A 10,488-nucleotide genomic window follows, 5' to 3' on the forward strand; every position below is an offset into this window, starting at 1 on the left:
CCTGCTCACACCGTGGTTTCGGACTGATGGCCTCCGGAAACTGCCAGAGAATAGATACACGCCTGTTACTTTAAGCCAGTTTGTGGTGCTTGTTCGCTAGCAAGGAGAGCCAGGCTGTGGGCACACGGTGCGCGTCGTCTCGATGGCCCAAGACACACGAGGGGATGGATCGGGGCAGAGGGGCCTCTGTGCAGGACCTGCACACGTTTGCTCGCTAGCGTGGGGCTCGCAACTCCAGTTCACCTGTGTACACACCCCAGGGCGCGTCCAGGGTGGCCACCGATCCCCGAGCAGTGAGCGTACTGACCAGCTCCCCACCTGGGTCTAAGGACAGGTGAGCCCCTCAGCAGGACCCGGAGCCCACAGCCCCCATCGCACGTGTGTAACGGCGAGGACACCAGGGGTGACCACAGACTGCACCCCAGGGCAACCAGACAGCATTCACGCTGGGAGCAGGCGCGCGGCCCCGGGCGCACGGACGGGGCGCCGTGCAGACCCGCCCGGGAGGATGTCGGCCGCAGGGGCGGCTCCGAGGAACACGGAGTCAGGAGCAGTGGCACAGGGAAAGCAGAGAAGGAGGAAAATCCATTTGGGGCCAAGCGCCCTGTCTGAACTTTGTCCTTTTCTCAAGCAAAAGAAAATATTATTTCACCCTCTGAAGAACCACACATAATAACAGGCGAAATGTCAAGACCAATGTTGATCTAAACCCCCAAGGACAACAAACATCTCCGTACCTTCTCCACAGCCTCGCCACCTCACCCTGCTCGGCTAGTGTAAACAGATCTAGCGGTGGGCAGAGGGGCGGCGAGGGGCGGGGGCAGGCTGCCGGCGGGAGCTGGGAGGGAGGCTGGGCCTCTCCGGGGCCAGGAGCCGTCTGGGCGGCCTGGCCTGGGGTGGACACACAGGTCAGGCCGGCCACGAAGAGCTCGGTCTGATCTCCAGTCCCAAGGTCACTCCCTGGCTCTGTGACCTTGGGCAGGTAGCCCGACCTCTCTGAGCCTGCGTTTCCTTGTTGGCACATCAGGAGGATGGCATGGGATAATGCAGAGAGGGCACCAAGCACGGTGCCTGGCACAAGTGTTAAATAAAAGTAACTACTGCTCGGCTGGCGTGGCTCAGTGGTTGAGCATTGACCTGTGAACCAGGAGGTCACGGTTCAATTCCCAGACCTGGGTTGTGGGCTCAATCCCAGGGTGGGGTGTGCAGGAGACAGCTGATCAGTGATGCTCTCTCATCCTTGATGTTTCTGTCTCTCTCTCTCCCTCTCCTTCCCTCTCTGAAATCAATTTTTCTTTTAAATTTTTTAAAGTGACTACCATTACGGGCCAGGTCACTCAGTGGGAAGATTTAAAACCAGGCCCATCCTGCTCCAAAAGCCCCCAACAAGGGTGACTCCCCGCCCCCCCCCCCCCCCCCCCCAGGAAGCTGGCCCCGGAGTGCCTGGGGCTCTCTGCACCTTGGAATGCATTGGGAGATGTTAGCTTGCACTGCCCAAGGGACTCCCAAGTTTGGCTCTGGCTTGAAGCCTCAACTGACCAGCCCCTGGCTATTGGTTCTCCCAGCCCCACCCAGGGATCCTCCAAACTTTCAGTCCAGTTTTTTGGGATATTTTTCTGAATTGAAAACAACCCAACAAATATTTGTGGAGCCCCCTCTCTGTGTCGGGCCCTGGGCTGAGCCAAGAGGCCGAGGTTAAATCCTCTTCAAGTCCAACCCTCAAGAAAGTCCCAATCAAAGGGGCGGGGGGGCGTGTTCTGGAGGGAGAAACAGATGGAACAAGACTATTAATATCATGAATAGCTGCTCTCGTGCGGCCTGGATAAGCCCCAGTAGGAAGGAGGTTAGGAAAAGGGGCACCTGAGTCTTCGGGGGACTCGGAAGGGGGTGACGTTTGAGTGAAGACTTGGAGATGAACAGTGGTTTGCCTGGAGGAGGGAGAGGAAGGACTCGCTCTTGTAAAAGCAGGGGTGCTGGGGTCCAACCCCAGCAGGTCCAGGGGTCCCCAAAGGTGTGGACGGAGTCAGAGAAGAAGGAATGACACGGAGACAGCGTTCAGTTGATCAGCAGCCTAGCCAGGATCTCCAGTGAAGTTCTGGTTAGGATCTCCAGCCAGGTTCTGTGTCCATGTTCTCTTGCTAGGTTCTCCAGCCAGGTTCTCCAGGTTCTCCAGCCAGGTTCTGTAGCCATGTTCCCTCGCTAGGTTCTCCAGCCAGGTTCTGTCCAGGTTCTCCAGCCAGGTTCAGTCACCAGGTTCTAGTCAGGTTCTCTTGCCATGTTCTATCCAGGTTCTGTAGCCAGGTTCTGTCTCTAGGTTCTTCAGCCAGGTTCTCTCGCTAGGTTCTGTCTCTAGGTTCTGTGGCCAGTTTCTGTCCAGGATCTTTTGCCATGTTCTCTCGCTAGGTTCTGTCTCTAGGTTCTGTCTCCAGTTTCTGTGCAGGATCTTTTGCCATGTTCTCTCCAGCGAAGTTCTTCTGTCTCTAGGTTCTGTGTAGGTTCTGTGTCTAGGTTCTGTGTCCTGTTGTCTTGTTACATCTGTATTTATACCAGTTGATTCCAATCCTATCAATCTCTATTCCAAAGGTTAGGGCGTTTCTTATCTCCATTCCAGGGAGTAAAGATTATGTAGCTTAAGCATGATTGTTCGTAGTTAAAGTGATTACCCGCCTGGCACTTAGTTAAGGGGTTTTATTCCCTCCCTAACTTCAGGGGAAAATCCCTACCTGGGGATTCAACCTTTCTCAGAGAGGTGACCTTGGTTAAAACACATAGTGCCAAGAAGGTGAGCAAACATATTAAGAACAGTATGCCATATATGCCAGGTCCCTTGAAACAGCAAGGATGGACCGGCTCCCAGCACAGGGGGGCAGGGGCGCCTGAGTGGTGACCATCGACACATAGTTCATTGCCGTGGAGTGTGGGAGGTTGGCAGAGAGGTTCGTGAACTGATCCAAGATCCCACAACGAGAGAGTAGGACGGAGGCGCTGGTAGGGGCCACGTCGGGACAGGTTTGATGGAGGTGGGTTTACACTGAGAGCAGGGGGGGCCGTGGGAGCGACAGGCCGGTGGTATCGCAGGGAGAAGACTGAGGGAGCTGAGAATACGGCAGCTGAGCCAGGGCAGGGCCTGAGGGATGCCGAGGGGAGAGGGCGCCCAGGATGTGCACGCGCAGAACCAGAGGGCTTGGTGCCCGACGTGGAGCAGGAGGAGGGAGGATGGAGAAGCGGGAGAAGCCTCCAGGCTGCGCCGATGTCACACCTGTAGGGGCTGAGCGTGGCGCGTCCGTGAGATGGCAGCCTGGGAGGGGGTCCTCCTGGATGAGGCGTTCCTGGGGGGCCTGGGGTGTCCCAGCGAAGACACCAGAGGCAGTGGGCTGTGTGGGTCGGGAGAAAAGGTGGAGGTGGGTGCGGGTTTGCTTATCACCCTGTGGTCCTGGTGGCTGAGGTGGTGGTGAAGCAGAGAAAAGAACCGTTCAGGATGCCAGGTGACCAAAAACCCAACAATGAACCAGACCACGTGAAGGGCAGAGGTGGCCTCGCCAGGAGCCTTTTCAGGGCTCGGGGCGCAGAGGGCGAGCGGAGAGCTGAGGGCTGGAGGAGGTGAGGAGGTGGGCAAGGACAGGGGCCACACACCCGTCTTTTGAAAGCTTGGCAGGAAGTGGAAGGAGAGAGAGAAGATGGTCCCTAGCGGGAGACTCAAGGTCAAGGGAAGGTCTGTATTTCCAAACGGGAAACTTAAAAGCTGCTGGCGATTCAGTTCAAGTCACAGGAGCCAATGGGTTGCTGGAGACAAGGAGGTTCCTGGGGAGGACGCTGAGACAGGGGGAGGGGGGACAGAGTGGTGGGCTGGGGGGGGGGTCAAGCCAGGGAGAGCGATGTGGCAGGAGGGGTGGGGGTGGGGGACGTCAGCGCCAGGCCCTGGGCTCAAGGGCAGGCTGAGGACCCCAGCGTGCGGCCGCGGTGGCCAGGCGCGGGCTCCGGAGTCAGGCTGACCTGGGCTTGCATCCCAGCTCCACCATCCCCAGCTGCGTGACCCTGCCGTCCCCCACATGGCTGTGCCCCCATCCCTGAGACCTGCCCCCCGGGAACCAGTGCACGCAAGGCATCCAGCGCAGGGCCCGGCCGCGGAGGACCTGGATAAATGTTAGCGAATAAGAATAATAAATAATGAGGAGCGATCGAAGGGTTTTGAAGCCGGGAAGTGACAAGGTCAAATCTGTATTGTGGAAAGACCCTGCTGGAGGAGGAGGTAGCCTTGGGGAGAAACTAAAAGGTCGTGCACTTCTCGAGGTATGTCTCTGAAGTCTGTGGGAAGTTTGTAGTGTCAGGTTAAAGACTTGATTGGTTCCATGTTTGGTTTTGATGCGGCGGTTTCCTCGGGTCCTGCCGCGTCGGATGCCCGTCTTGCCGGCTGGCCCGGGGAGCGGGGTCTGCTTGGGGCTTCGCCGTGTGTTTCAGAAATGAAATAAACTGGTGGGGAAAGTAAATACAGAAAAATAAATAAATACCGTGGGGGGGGTTTGGGGGAATGCTGGGCAGGGCTGGCAGGGGGTGGGTGGTCTGGTGGCCCCGCGAGGAGGATGGGGGGGCACCCGGGGAGGAGTGCGGGGAGCGGGGGGGGGGGGGGCGGGGGGGGGTGATTCCTTGTGAAATCTCCAGTGTGTTCCTCAGGGAAGGCCAGCAGTGGGTTCCAGAGTGGTCAGCCCTCCTCACACCCTCTCGGCCTCGGCAGTAATAACAATGTTAGCCATGGCTAATCCTGAGCTCTCCCTCCTCATCCATCGGCACAGCGCCCGCCCGGGTGAGGCAGACATTGGTATTAGCCCCATTACGCAGAGGAGGAGAGTGAGGCTCAGGGAGTCACGCCGCTTAGCCAAGGCCTTGACGTAGAGCCCCTTGGAAAAGACTCCCACACGCTTATCCATCCTGCTCCGGGGGCCCTGGCTCGTGGGGAGCCCTTGGCAACACTTCCTCCAGGAGACCCAGGGAGACCAGTTCCTCTGACCGTGACTCAGGCACAAAGTAGGCGGAGCCCCGGGGAGCAGGCGGCCTTCCCTTCCCGCTGTCCACTCACGTGCTGTGTGACCGTGGGCCGGTAGCTTCCCCTCTCTGAACCTTGACTGCCTCCTCCTCAGTCCCGTGCAGTTCCACTGCAGTCCAATCCCTGGATTTCATTGGCTCCCGCCTACCTTAGGCCCAGCACATAGTAGGTGCTCCGTGGAGGCCAAGCCCTCTCCCCAGGGCGTCCCTGTCAGGGATGATGATCTCCATGGAATCCACGCTGTGAAAATAAACATGAACTCAAGTGGCCCCAGTCTCCGTGGCAGCCAAGGGGAAGCTGGGTCCCCAGCCTGTGTCTGTTCTGGGCAAGAACAAAAGTTTCCCTGTGAAGTTGCCCGCCCCCCCCACTCCCCACCCCCTGCTTCCCTTCTGGAGCCAGCTGGGGTGGGAGGCGGGGAGAGAGCCAGGCCTGCAGCCTCGTGAGCTCAGCTGCCTGTCAAACCCAGCCTCCCTCCAGCCCAGACCCATCCCAACACCACCCCCCTGCCCCCAGGCCAAGGCAGGTGAGGGGCCTCCAAATCAGGTGCCCCAGGGGCAGGAAGCTTGGATTGCAGTAGGATTCCGGGCGGGAAGGTGGCCCGGGACACGGTGTGCCAGGACTAGGTTCCAGGGACACGGAGGGGGGAAGCCACCCGGTTATCCCTGCAGCGCACCGTGCGTCACTCACTCACACCCCTTCCACCACCCGCCTCCCTGATCTAAGCCTCTCAGATTGCGCGTTTCGGGAGCTGCTGAGAAATGGGCCTCGAGGACACGGCAGAACCAGCACAGAAATTCTGGTCCATCATGACTTGCCATCGGGCAGGTCAAGTCCCCTTCGAACCTCTGTCTCTGCATCACAGAATGGACCGTCCAGCTGGGCCAAGGGGCAGCCACGTCCAAGTTCAGCAACAAGCGTCTGCTCAGCAGCTATGTGCATCCCTGAGGACGGGCAGTGTCCTGGGGCAGGTGTGCGAGGCACCCACAGCGGGTTCCCACATGTGACAGCCTCGGGGGCCAGCGAGCTGGGGCGATGGGGGCAGGGTTTCGGGGAGGAGCAGTAGCCTCTGAGAGAAGAGAGCCAGAATCGGCACAGAGGACAGGCTGTGGCCGCTCTGGGCGGCAGCGTGGCAGCCCCCACGCCAGTGTGGACACGGCTCTCCTGGCAAGGGGATCGCTCCCTGGGGGGCGAGGGGTCTTGTGGAAGGAAGCCCCACTTCACGCAGCTCCAGCTCTTCACGTGCCCAAGCAGCTCTGCTGTGGGGCCCCCGGCCAAGCAGAAGCCGGAGGAGTGACCCCACCTTCCCCTCCAAGGTCATCAAAGCACAGGAAGTGCAGCGGGAGGGTCAGCTCTGCATGACAGTGGCCTCGGTGGTGACCTCTGTCCGCAGCGCAGTGTCCAGTGACCTTCGCGGGATGTATGCGAACTACATCTCAATAACGCAGCTGAAGAAGACGTCGTTTATGATTGCTGGTACTCAGAAATACAGTTGGATTTTGATCTTGTACCTTGCAATTTTATTAAACTCATTTATTCCTGTGAGTAGGTTTTCTGGAGATTATATTGGGTTTTCCACATAATCATGTCCTCTGCATACAAATGCAACTTACTTCTTCCTTCAAAATAAAATGGCAGCCAGGACTTACCTGGAGGTACTCGCTACACTCCCCTCCCGGCCGGCGCTCCCTGAAACCCCCAGAAGAGGGGGGCTCCCAGTGAAGAGGCCGGTGCTAGAGCCAGCCAGACCGGCTTATAGAGAACCACTCACCCCACATAAGGAGGGGATGGTCCGATGTGACATGTAAGGCTCTGTCCAACTTTGAAAATCTCTTTATCCACAGAAAGTTTGTGTTTTTGTGTAAATGTATATATGTACATGCAATAGGTATGTTCCTTTTAAATTTGATATAAAATTCCTTACAGTAAATTTTTTTTAAATTTCCAGCTTATTGTGGTGGTCAGCTGATGATGACAGAGTGATGGTGATCATGGTCCCTTCCCTTTGGGGGATCGTGAGAGCTCACAACATCCGAGCCGTAAAAGTGTTTGACGCACAGCAAAACAAGGCCACCGAACCGGGCTTTTTTTTTTTTTTTTTGTCTGGAAGAGACATTTAAATATTTTTTCATGTATTTTTATTGATTCCAGAGAGGAAGGGAGTGGGAGAGAGAGATAGGAACATCAATGATGAGAGAGAATCATTGGTCGACTGCCTCCTGCATACCCAACACTGGGGATCGAGCCCACAACCCAGACATGTGCCCTGACTGGGAATCGAACCGTGACCTCCTGGTTCTTAGGATGACACTCAACCACTGAGCCACGCCAGCTAAGCAAGACACTTAAATATTTAATAATGTGTTGCTAAGTGTCTGCCCAAAATGTATATATGGAAGCCTAATCCCCAATGTGATCATGTTAGGAGGTGGGGCCTTGGGGAGGTGATGAGGTCATGAGGGTGGAGCCCTCATGAATAGGATTAGCGCCTCTAATCAAAGAGACCGTGTACTAACCTGTTTGGCTCAGTGGATAGAGCATCCGCATGCAGACTGAAAGGTCCCAGGTTCGATTCCGGTCAAGGGCATGTACCTTGGTGGCAGGCACATCCCCAGTAGGAGGCGTGCAGGAAGCAGCTGATTGATGTTTCTCTCTAATCAATGTTTCTAACTCTCTATCCCTCTCTCTTCCTCTGTAAAAAATCAATAAAATATATTTAGAAAAAAACAAAAAACAAAAAAAAACAACAAAGAGACCATAAAACACAGTGAGAAGGAGCTGTCTGTGAACGAGGAAGTGAGTCCTCCCTAACACTGACACCGAAACTTCCAGCACCCTGACCTTGGACTTTCAGCCTCCAGGGTTGTAAACGATAAGTTTCTGTTGTTTAAAAGCCACTCAGTCCCTGGTGTTCTGTTAGAGCAGCCTAAAGGGATAAAGACGTGTATTTTACTCAAAATTTAAACATTTCCAAGAAAATTACAATGTAGGTTTTTTTAAAATCTGTAAAACTCTTTGATTCTGCAGTTCTAGTCTTCAAAACTGATCATTAGAAAAGTATGAAATGCACAAATGTACAGGTCAATTGATTGATAGATAATAGAGAACATTGCATCATTTATCATTTATACAAAATAACTTGGAGAGAACCTGCATATCCAACAAAAGCATGGAGTGCTATGCAGCCACAATGAATGGCTGTGCCGTGCAGATATATCTTTACAGTGTGTTTGATTTCTGAGGGAAGCAGGTATGATGCAGTATTAGAGAATAATCTCATTTGGGTTTTTATAAATACACTAGAGACCCGGTGCACGAATTTCTGCACATTGAAAGGAAATTAATTGGAAGAAATATTTTAATGTTGCTATTCGCCCTTTCTCTATAATAGAAGTGTCAACCAAATTCATGATCGACCATGACAGATGAAAGCACACACGTGCGATTGGTGCCAGCGAGAGCTTTATATATATGCTAGAGGCCTGTTGCAGGAAGATTCCTGCAAGAATAGGGCTTCCTCGGTCCTATTCCTGCAAGACTAGGGCTTCCTGCAGTCGGAGCTCCCATCTCCACTGCCCTGCTCGCTTCCCTCCCGCCTCCGCCGCCTTGCTTGCTTCTCTGCAGCTTTGCTCCCTTCTGCAGTGCTTGGTTTCTTTCCACGTTGTCTTCAGTCTTCGCTCCGCGCCTACGTATGCAAACTAACCGCCATCTTTGTTGGGTTAATTTGCATGCTTGCTCTGATTGGCTGGTGGGCATAGTGGAGGGATGGTCAATTTGCATGTTTCTCTTTTATTAGTGTAGCTAGATAAACTTGCTTAATTAGACCTGCATTTTGCACCACGGGGTCTTGGCAGCGTTGGCTGCGATTTGTTGGGCTGTCACTCCAGGGTGGTGGCAGGGCCTGTGTCCCACTTGGGGGAAGCCGAGTGTTGCTTTGTAGGCACCAGGTCCATGGTGCCGTTTCTCTGTAAATGGCCAGTACGTGTCACACTTAGCATATTAGCCTTTTATATATCTATAATAATAAAAGTGTAATATGCTAATTAGACTGGACAGCCAAACCACCTTCCCGGTGACCTCTGGATGAAGCTGGGGCTGCGAGGGCTGAGCCCCTTGCATGAATTTTGTGCATCGGGCCTTTAGTATATAGATAGAGAGCATCCCCCAAAAAATGTAAACACACTAAACAGCTGATAGCTCAACTGATGTTTCTCTTTTTTTCTTTTCTATTTTCAGAATGAACTCATTGGAGTTAATAATTATTGAAAGTGTGTATACATTTTTGGGGATACCCTGTATATATAGGAAAATGTCTGGAAGAAGAACAGCTCAAAATATTGGCCTGCCGAAACCGGTTTGGCTCAGTGGATGGAGCGTCGGCCTGTGGACTGAGGGGTCCCGGGTTCGATTCCGGTCAGGGGCATGTACCTGGGTTGCGGGCACATCCCCAGTGGGAGATGTGCAGGAGGCAGCTGATCAATGTTTCTCTCATCATCGATGTTTCTAACTCTCTATCTCTCTCTCTTCCTCTCTGTAAAAAATCAATAAAATATATTTAAAAGAAAAAAAAAATATATTGGCCTGATTACCCCTAAGAGGTGAAGTTAGAAATAATGTGTGCTTTTCCCCCTGATTTTCTGTTTGTCTTATCTACATTTTCTTGCTTTTCTACAGTTAAAATTATAACGACAACAATACAAACAATGTATTAAGCACGTACTTTGTGCCAAGCAATGTGTTGAGAGCTTTCTATACATTTCCTTATTGAATCCATACAAGGACTCTGGGAGACAGGTACTACTGACTAAAGACTCAGGCAGGAGTTTTTCCATTGAAAGTGACAGAATATCCAACTCCAGCTGGCTTAAGCCAAGAGAGAGGATTAATTAGCTCCTGTCAACGGAAAATCGAGATTGGCTTGATGCACGGGGCTCACAAGTTGTCCCCCACAATGGGTTTCGGTTGACGCCCATTCTCAGACAACCAATCCCATCTGGGAGCAAGATGGCTTTGTGGCAGGGCCCAGTCATACCCTCAGGACTGCACGGCTATGGGAAACAAGTGGTTCCAGCAAAACCTTAAAAGACTCTCCATTGGACAGCTTGGGTCATGTGACTACCCGTGAATCAGTCTCTGTTGTCCAGGGTCACGTGCCACAGCCATGGAGCCAAGGAGTGAAATCATAGCTCAGACTGGCAGAAGCAGAAGCAACAGCTGGTAATGGATGCTGTGTGGGCGGAAACCAACAGGCGACCACCACCATGATCCCTGATTTACTGAAGCAGCAGGAGCTCAGAGCGGGAAAGTCCTCTCTTCCAAGTCACCTAGACAGTAAGCAAGGCAGCGGTTCTCAACCTGTGGGTCGCGACCCCTTTGGGAGTCAAACGACCCTTTCACAGGGGTCGCCTAAGACCATCGGAAAACACATATATAATTACATATTGTTTTTG

This window comes from Myotis daubentonii, chromosome 11, assembly GCF_963259705.1.
Source record: "Myotis daubentonii chromosome 11, mMyoDau2.1, whole genome shotgun sequence".
Lineage (NCBI taxonomy): Eukaryota > Metazoa > Chordata > Mammalia > Chiroptera > Vespertilionidae > Myotis > Myotis daubentonii.